At 42.7% G+C, this 9,810-nt stretch overlaps 1 protein-coding gene across 2 annotated transcripts in view; it reads right to left on the bottom strand.

The window, feature by feature from the left end:
- Window positions 1–9,810, bottom strand: part of efna5b (ephrin-A5b) — a 103,825-nt gene that overhangs the window by 60,511 nt on the left and 33,504 nt on the right. The window lies entirely within an intron of this gene.

Here is a 9,810-nt window from a genome sequence, read left to right as displayed (position 1 = left end):
TTGAAGAGCCCCCTAGTTAGGCCGATGCACAAGAGGCCCCCTGCGCCAGGGCTGAGCCCCCGTGCACCCACCCGCCCACAACCTCGGCGACACACCAACAAGGACCTAAGCCCCCAAGGCCCAGCCAGAGCCCTAGCACGGAGGCGAAGCACCCCCGAACCCCACGAGTGTGAAATTTAAAAAAAAACTCCAGAAAACAAACTTTGCATTGAGGCATCAAAGCTTTCATACATTAAGCAAAACACATTGGTTACTTGATGGATTTGGCACATTCTCTTGCAGACTTTAACGTCCAAGTTTCAAGAGTCAGCTGCCAAAAAAGCAACACCTTTATTAGCTATGTTGTCAGAAAATCAATTCCAGAGAAAAACATACATGGGTGATGTGAGAAGGATAATGAAAATTTAGTCCTCTGTCAGGCAGTGAAAATTGCTGTTTAGAAGTAGAATTCTGGATGTCAGTTTTCAATTGAGCATATACAGACAAGTCAAAACAACCCTTATTACTGCTGCACCCCTCAGAAATAGCCTCCACTGGGAAATCTATAGAGGCGCAAAATTTGCGTGATTTGTATAATTGTGTAAGACATGCAAAGTATTTAGAGCAACTCTTTAAAGCGATCAAATCTGTGACCAATTAAAATAAGTAGGCAAACAAATGAATGCAAAATATTTCACTTCAAAGCAACACAGATGGACAGAGACGACTCTGGCCCTTGTCCTTGAGCACAATGTATAGGTAAACACTCATAATGGTCCGTTTCCAGGTGCATGAGTATTCGTGTGTCCGGTCCTTTCTCCCTTTGCTGCACATGCTAATGTGTTAGTGAACCTACCAACATAAATAACAGTTAAGATTTTAAATCAAATTTCAGTGGCAAGGTCAAAACCATTTGGAATGTAAAATGAGTCAGAAACCTTCTTTTACCCTTCTGGCTCCAAACTCTCCATATGGTGTAAACAAACACAAGGAAGGACATTTGGTAATGAGATGGCATTGTTACAGTTTCTGAAGTTATGTGCATTAGGGGACTCTCTCTTTCGGGGAGAGACTCATGTGTGAATGCATGGAGATGAAAAAAATTCTCCCACATGTAGCCTCTGAGAGGCACGCATTTACATAAAAGATGTTTGGCTTTATTTCACAAGGACTGGAGCATGTTGCCAACTTAATTACCTGTTAAGATGTAATCCACGTTGTTGTTTTTTGTTTTATGTTATTCAGCCATAGCAGAGCTCGAGATAGCATGCAACAGGTAAAGCCCACTGGCCAGAAATCTCCGTTCACAGCCGAACTCTTCCGAAGGAACACTTTTTACACAGGAAGTTTGACTAAGCTGCTCCTGAGGCAAAAAACGCCCGCCCATCCTCAAAGAACTGATGGAGCATTCACCTTATGCCTCATTGAGCTGACTCACTGTAGCACTGCAGAGGATACAACATATGGGAGGAAATAAATAAACAAATGCTCCTCTTTGCATCTTGGCTCCGTGTCAGCTCACGGCCCGGGGTTGTTTCCTCACCCTTCACTCAGGTCTGGTGAGAGCAGCCCCAAGGGGGCCACTGGGCCCTGTGTTGAGCCATCATGGTGCATCATTATGCTGGATCCTCATGCCTGAAGAGGAGCATGCATCACAGACAAATCTGTCACATTTGTTTCTCTTCTCTCTCTCACAGTCTCCTGCTTTATTTTTCTTGCTCACTTACAGCTCTACATCTGATCAAACAATGCATCCCTTCATTGCCATGCCCTCCAGCATGCTTGGTCTGGCTGTCAGGAAACTGTCTGACACTTCCAAGACAACACACCAACACCTCGAATACATCGAAATACACACAATAGAGGTGGTCGGGCATTTTTTGTTTTTGTTTGTTTGTTTTATGGCTGATGTCTTGTTGCATGGTAGGACAGGTAGATAGACTGTTATGTACTTGGGGTCACTGATTAGGTGACTTACTGCTGGCAAGGATTGCAGCATATACTGCAGGTATCTGTGGAGCTCTTCATATCATAAGTCATTTCTTGTTCCTTTTTTATGACACAAGTACAAAAAATAAAAAAAGGATGTTTGCCTGGGAGTAAAAAAGAACATTGTCTATATGCTCGTGTTTATGAAAATGCAAGTGAGACCTGCCTGCATGCATCAACAAATGTCCCTGCGTGTGAGAACAAGTCAACAGAAACTTTAAAACTTGCCCAGGGCAACTTGCTGCCTTGGAGTCGCAGCACTGAGGGGGAAAGCGGGAGAGAATGATTGGCATAAGGCTGTTTACCGTAAACAATAACCAGCGCTGTCTGGTTATTACGCAGGAATGCACCCTTCTCTCATCTTTATGCTTTTTTCTGTGTGTGTTTTTGACTTGCTATAGCCACCCCCCAAAACACCGACACAGCAGCATGTTTTCACTCTTGACGAGCGCTGGCCACAACTGTGTGTGTGGTGGCACGACTGATACGGGATATCTTTAATTAGGAGGGGAAAGTTAGTGAGGAGTGATTACTGATCTTGAAGGAGTTTATACAAGGTCGGAACATTTAATCTGACTCTGAATCAGAGGGTTTCTGCGTGTCTACCAGTCTTTCATTTATTTGGCTTCCTCAGATCCATCTGTCTGTATGTATGTTAATTTTCTTAAGTCAAAGGTGGCACCACAAAGTCAATTTTGAGATCCGATATAATCTCTCCCCCTTTGATCCCACTCAGTCTCTTCCTGTCTACTTCTGTTCCACCCCAGCTGCAATCACCATCTTCACTAACATATGGCATGCTGTTGTTAAACAATGGTTTGGCTGTCATTGATAAATGTTATTTAAAATGAGCCGCATTTGCCATGTAATTTTTGACTCTGTAATTCATCTAAAAGCCATCCTGTGTTTATTAACTGCTGTTTACTGTACATTTCTGATCCCATTATCTATTGTTCTTTCAGGAAACAGTCCTCCACTTATCTGCACTATTCCCTCATGTCAGATGAGATGAATACTTAAACACAGAAAGCGATTACACACAAGCTTACTCATATATACAGATGGTTTTCCTCTGATCTCTAAGCTCACGGTGTCCCAGATGAGTTCCCTCATCTCCACAGTTTGTATTGCAGAGACTGCTATTGTAACAAAAGCCAAAATCACATTGCAAACACTGCGCATGCAAAGGCATGCAACAAAAACAACACTGCAGACATAAAATCTTTCCTTTCCTTCCTGGACACACAATGGTTTAAGTTACCTTGGCAGAAACCCAAACATTTTTCTACCTGTTAACAGACTGATCATGGTTCTCGCCTTATTTCTACACTCTGTCCACCTCTTTTTCTTGGAAATATTTTGTGCTACCCTAGACTGTACTTGAGGGATAAATCTTCAAGGGCTGTAAAAGGTGGACACATGCCTTAAACCTACATTCTTTGGTAATACATCTAATCATCAATAGGTGGCGAGTCAAGGTGAGAAAACAGGTCCAAGTCTATGGGACACTGACCTTAAAGCTCATATAGCAGTAAACATTTTACCGATGAGTTTAGTTATAAGTCTCATTTAACATAGCAAGAAGTCCATTATGTAAAAAAGTAAACACTTAGATGATAAAGCAGAGTATTTAAAAGTTGCTACCACATGAATTACAGTGTCCTTGTCAGTCAGGTCCAACCCTTGCTCGTGATATCTGCGTTACATGAAAATAAATTAAGATACCAGATGCAGACCAATGGGTGAAATCAATGATGCTACATGTAAAAACTACTGAATCACACAAAGATCATCAGCAAACCATTCTCAGTCTCATCTTGCCACTTCCACTCTTTTCTCTTTACACTTTTTATTCCAAAATGTCTGTTCCAGTTTAAATGTTTGGCCCACATTCCTTTGCTCTGCCTCAGCCCTAACATCATCCCACGACAGGTCCAACTTCTCTCTCATAACAGGGTGTGTCTTCTTGTCCTGGTTTCGGGCCAACCCTTTTCTTCACTTCACCATTTTTTGTCCTTTGTTAATCTCTTTCCTTTAGCCTATACCGTCTGCTTCCAGCGCTCTCTTCCTCTCATCTAATTTCCCCTTATAGCACAGTCTTCTAAGATGCATACTAAATCTCTGTTGTGCCTTTACTTGTCTATAGAAAACAAAACCACAGCAACCTAATCAAAGTGTATTTTCCTCTTTCAGTCCTTTAAAGGAAATCAAACAGAGGAAAAAGTGCATCGCTGGTCCTGGTTGCTAGGAGACCATGGGTCCACGCTTCAAGCAGCTATTTACAAGCTTTTATTTACTCCCCTCTTTCTCTCTCTTTCCCTTCCATTCCCTTCTTTTCTTCCTCTTTCAGCTTTACGCCAATTTACTTTATCTGTTTATTGTCTTATTATTTTATCTCCCACTATTTGGCAAACTAAGAGAGAGGACAGGGCCAAAATGAACAGATTAACTAAACGAGAAGAGGCCTGTAATATGGAAAAACACAGCTCGTTTCTCCTGTTTGTTCAGAAAGATGGAGGGAAACAAGAAGAAGTGAAGAAGAAAGTAAAAGCTATTGATTTTCTCTTTTTTATTGTTCTCCTTGATTTGTGTCACACAAGTGGAAGCTCTAAAATGAGAAGGTCTCATTTAATTCCCATTTTCCACTTCTACTACCTTGACCCCAATTCATTGTTCTTACCTGCTTTTCCTCTTGTTCTCCACTATCCAGTGTCAGTATCCCTTTGCCCTGCCAAATTTCTATCCTCATCTGTCTTCACTGCCCTCCCCACTTGTCACCTACAGCCCCTCCTCCTAGTATATATTTTTTTCTCTCTGACAGCAGTGCCGGGTGGGGCGTGGGGCATTTGAAGGGAGGTGTGGTAGCCATTAGCTAAGCACCTCTGCTACAATCTGCTACATGGTGGGAGGATGAAGGAGGAAGATGAAGGAGGAAAAAGGAGAAGGATGTAGCGGCTGATCCAAGATGATCTCCGTTGCATGTTTCCTCCACTGTTCTGTTCCGTTTTGTTTTGTCCTTCCCCTGCATGCTCCTAATGGCTTCCTAATGACAGCTTGCAGGCACCACACACCCAGCCATTTATAACCATCTAGACAGAGAGACTGGGTGTGTATGTGGGGTGTTTAAAAGACAGGGGGACATTATATAGCAGATGCACCTCATCCACATTGCACGCAGAAACACACACATGCTGTTAGCCATCAGCCTACGCGGTCCCTGTGTAAACAACAGTAGCCTAAGGCGGCTCTACGTGAACCCGGAGGTGACATAAAGACTTTCAGCATCTTACTAGGAACCATTCTGGCCACATGTTGTGTGAAAGCCATTAGAAAAGGCTATTTTGTCTAAATACCTACAGGCTATTTTTCCACGAAATTCACAATACAGCTCTAGCTTTCCTTCTTCCTCCACATATAACTCACACAGAGATGCAAGCAGACTAAGATGGCAACATACAGTCTGATTTTTCATTGCTGGTTGTTAACATAAATGCTTACCTGTACATAAGAAAGCAGAGTTTGAGAAGGGATGTTAAACAGCTCCCACTTCTTCTACTTCAGTGGAAAGGTTGGCATTAACATTTACAGTTTAGTCAAGGTGATTGTTTATTATGTTTGACAGTGCAGGAGGTGCAGTCAGAACTGACTGAATTAATCCAGCAGCTTGTTAAAGATTTAACTCGCAAGAAGACAACACAGCAAACACTTGTTACTGGATATGCACTACAAAACTTTCAGAGTCAAACGTAGCCAGGATAAGTAGTCTGTCATTAGCAAATGAACAAGAACTCTTCAGAATTTCATAGATAACGCTCTGTCATCTAAGAACCACATATAAGCTGTGAGGCCACCTCATGTTAAGTGGTCACAAATGAACACTTGACTAGGTCACATGCACACTATCTTACCCAAACCATCTTTTCTGAATCTAAACAAGTACTAAAAAGCAGGGTTTAAAAATAACTAGGCACAAAAACCAAAGCTCCCAACTGGGATGAATGAACTCTTGGTTGACAGGCTTGTGATTTAAGCCACTTCAACCCCTCCTGCCTCCTTACATGGACTTTGTTGCTTTTTCAAACTAGGACATTTGCCAACGTCCAATACCGCTACGATCAGTGCACAAAGACACCAGTGCTAAAAGGCATTGTGTTTATCTAACACCAGTGACTTTGATGCCCTGGAAATGAGAACTGACTGAGTTTGCCTGACTCGAGTATTGAGTTCAAATCTACATGGTGTTTTTAAATAATTTTAGGTAGATATGAACTTGAACTTTTTGCAGTTAATTTCAGCAAAGGATGTTCATGGAGGTCGTCCTAGTATTCATTCAGCTGCTTATTAAAAACTCAAACTTTTAAAAGTCTGAGTGAAGTTTTTAAAGACTTGCCCAAAAATGTGTTGCCTGTTCTGAATTCCAAAATAAAAGTCTGACATTGTAGACATTTTGAATACAAAGAGAAGAGCGGTATGAATAAAAACACAAACACACAGAGGGTATCCTATAATCACGTCTTACCTGCTTGCTTAATGTGAGAGAAGAAACGTCTAAAAATCCTTGACTATATCCCTCCTGGGCTGAAGGGAAAATCCCCGTCCCTCAGGGTGTGTGAGACTGTGTGTGCCGAGGGTGTTTGCATTGGATCAAATCAACACCTCCTCACAGATTCTTTCTGATGTGTCTGTATGTGTTGAAAACATATGCCACCCTGGTAAGAAACAAAAAATCTGTGACCACACACACACACATAACGCCACATGGAGCGGGCTATGGGATGTTTTATATAAGATCAATTAGGCATTCTTGGTTTTTTGACTCTATGAAATGGATACAGCGCATCTAATTATTTGATTTGTACGTCTGGTGTATGCCTGTCCAGTAGTCTGTCATTTTTTTTTAACAAATTCATCTCTCAATTTTCCATTGACCCTGTGAGTCTCCTGAGATTGTGAAACACAGATTTGCCATTGGAAGTGCATCCTCAGCTGTGAGCAGAGCTGGTAGCAGCCATATGATCATGGTGTTGACAGCTATCCATGACCTCATCCATTTAAGTCAATTTTCGGCTTAGAGGCAAAAGAAAGAAAAAGAAAAAGAAAAGAAAGAGAGCAGTGAGTGAATAGAAGAACTGAAAAAAACCTCAGTAAACTAAAGGAAGACAAATAGACTGAAAAGGTAAGGCGAGAGAGACAGAGATACAAGAAGAAAGAGTCAGAGAAGAATGCAGAGGGAACAAAGGGGTGAGAAAACGGTGAAGAGAAGGAAGAAGAGAGGAGGAAGCTGAAAGGAGCTGGCAGTCGGTGACAATGCAGATGGACTTCAAAGCATTACTGCAAAAGGTAGGATCACAGAGTGCAACGCAAAAAAATTGAGTTCTAGTAGGTTACTTGGAAACTTTACATGCATCTTTAAATCAAGCACACAGACACCGCTGTGCACTTGAACGACCCTCGAGTGCACGGAAAAGAGAAAAGAAATTGAAATCAGAAGTTCTCGGAGAAAGAAAGCTCATGCAAGTGTGCATACGCTCCCTGTGTAAGATGAAGTTGCTTGGGTTCGAGCAAGGTAATCAAATCGGACATATGGATCAAGTGTATTATTGTCGTTATTTAGTAAAACATTCGATAAACACCATCTTAATGCTCCCTTTAAAGTTGTGTCAGCTTCTCGCACTGGCTGTTGTAATCAGCCTCTTCTCTTTCAGTTCTAATTCACTTAACATTACTAAATGAGAAAAAAAAAGAGCTGACGGGCGAGATAATGGAGCTGACTCACAACTTGTCTATACCAACTACTGTGTGCGAGAGGCCCACACACAGACAACAGCATGACCGCTCATTCAGAGATGCTCAGCCACCCATGCGTAAACCTGTATGCGCACAGACAGACGCGCATAGCCACAAGACGGAGATCAGGTTGGAGTGGATAATGAAACTGCTTCTGACCCCGTCCACTTATGATCCGCTGTCCATTACCCAAATGGACACCACTCTCTTCTATTGATCACAGCCCCCTTCTCTTTCACTTCTTCGCTGCTCTTGTCGTTTTTCATCTCGTTACCTCTCCGCTCATCTGCATCGCTCTGCTGATGGTTTCCGTGGCCGTTGATGGGACTATAAATCAGCAGCCGCACCTAGCGATTATCACCAAAGAGACCAACTTAGAGCACGCTTCTCGTCCCTGAAAACCCCAAATGTCCTCATTGGAAACAATACACACCTACTCAGACATGCACAATGGATGTCCTCTAGCTCAAGTTTACATTTTCTGAGTAGGTGGAAGAGTCTTTCTCTCTCTCTCCCTCTTTCACTCTCTCACAAACACACACACACACACACACACACGCACAGACAAAGAGAGAGAGTTATGGGTTACAAGAGCAATAATGGAATCCCTTCCTTGATGTGAGGTGCTGGGCCCATTCGACGGCCCGTCAGCCATGAAAATGTCAGCAGTGATCTAGAGGGGCTGGAGCAGGTTTATGACATCATCAGTGTGCTGCCACAGCAGAGATATTGCAGCGAGAGTCCTGATGGTCTGATTTTTCCACAAGGTCTCACGTTGTGCAAACAGTCACAAAGTGCTGGAATAGGACACATCTCTAAGTGCTTCATTCTTTCCCAAACAGAATGAGACACTTCAGACAGGGCGGCAGCATAAAGAGCGGTTTCAACTAAATCAAAAAGGTACACACTATAAGCCAAACAGGAAACCTGTGAGTGTGTTGTGGGTAAGACAGAAGGACACTGGATATGGACCTTTTAGCCTGGTATTTAGTCTGTGGCAGGGGTTTTGCTACTTGTCTGGTGTCTGCCTGTGCCACTTTTGGTGCCAACCTAAGCAAACTTGTGAGACTGTAATCACAACAAGACAATCACAAGGGATTAATACTAGCATGCACCATTTGCCACATATCCACACTGAGACACTTTAAAATATGCAAGTACATACTCGCAAAGGAACCCACAGATGTAGGCACTCTAACCCTGAGTAAAGCTTCTGATTTCTAAACATATGGTTGTCTGTATTGTGCCGGTGGTAATGTAAGAGGCCAAGCTGTTTAAAATTATGCTTTATTCGCTGTCAGTGGACTAATGTAAATACATGTTCTCACAATAACGTTTCACACCCACAGTAAGCTTGAAATTAACAAAGTATCACTTTTCAGTGTATCTTGGACAGACAAGTAATGCTGGGTGCCATTCAAGGCCTACGCCCTACAATTTGAGACTACTTTGTCATTAGTGCTAAAAATCCAAGTGCCAACTTCTTTTTAATTCAGTTGCCTTAACAAAGAAGCATATGTTGGGTGTATCTTTGTAAGAGCTGTATATGATTTTGCACGGTGGCACGGTGGTTAGCACTGTTGCCGCACAACAAGAAGGTCCTGAGTTCAATTCCAACATCAGGCCGGGGTCTTTCTGTGTGGAGTTTGCATGTTCTCTCCGTGTTTGCGTGGGTTCCCTCCGGGTACTCCAGCTTCCTCCCACCGTCCAAAGACATGCAGCTTGTGGGGATAGGTTAATTGGATAATCCAAATTGTCACTAGGTGTGAATGTGCAAATGAATGTGAGTGCGAATGGTTGTCTGTCCCTATGTGTTAGCCCTGCGACAGACTGGCGACCTGTCCAGGGTGTACCCCGCCTCTCGCCCTATGACAGCTGGGATAGGCACCAGCGCCCCCCGTGACCCTGAAAAAGGATAAGCGGAAGCGAATGGATGGCATTACCCTTGACAAGTAATTAAACGAAAATGTTATTATACCCCAGAAGCTTAAAAGGATGGAACAGAAGACAGAAGAAGAAGAGCTCATGACAGAAAATGTGCAACACTGTAAAAAG

The sequence above is a fragment of the Neolamprologus multifasciatus genome, chromosome 12, assembly GCF_963576455.1.
Source record: "Neolamprologus multifasciatus chromosome 12, fNeoMul1.2, whole genome shotgun sequence".
Taxonomy (NCBI): Eukaryota; Metazoa; Chordata; class Actinopteri; order Cichliformes; family Cichlidae; genus Neolamprologus; species Neolamprologus multifasciatus.
The sequence above is the reverse complement of the archived record's forward strand: the minus strand, read 5'-3'. Positions and strand labels throughout refer to the sequence as shown.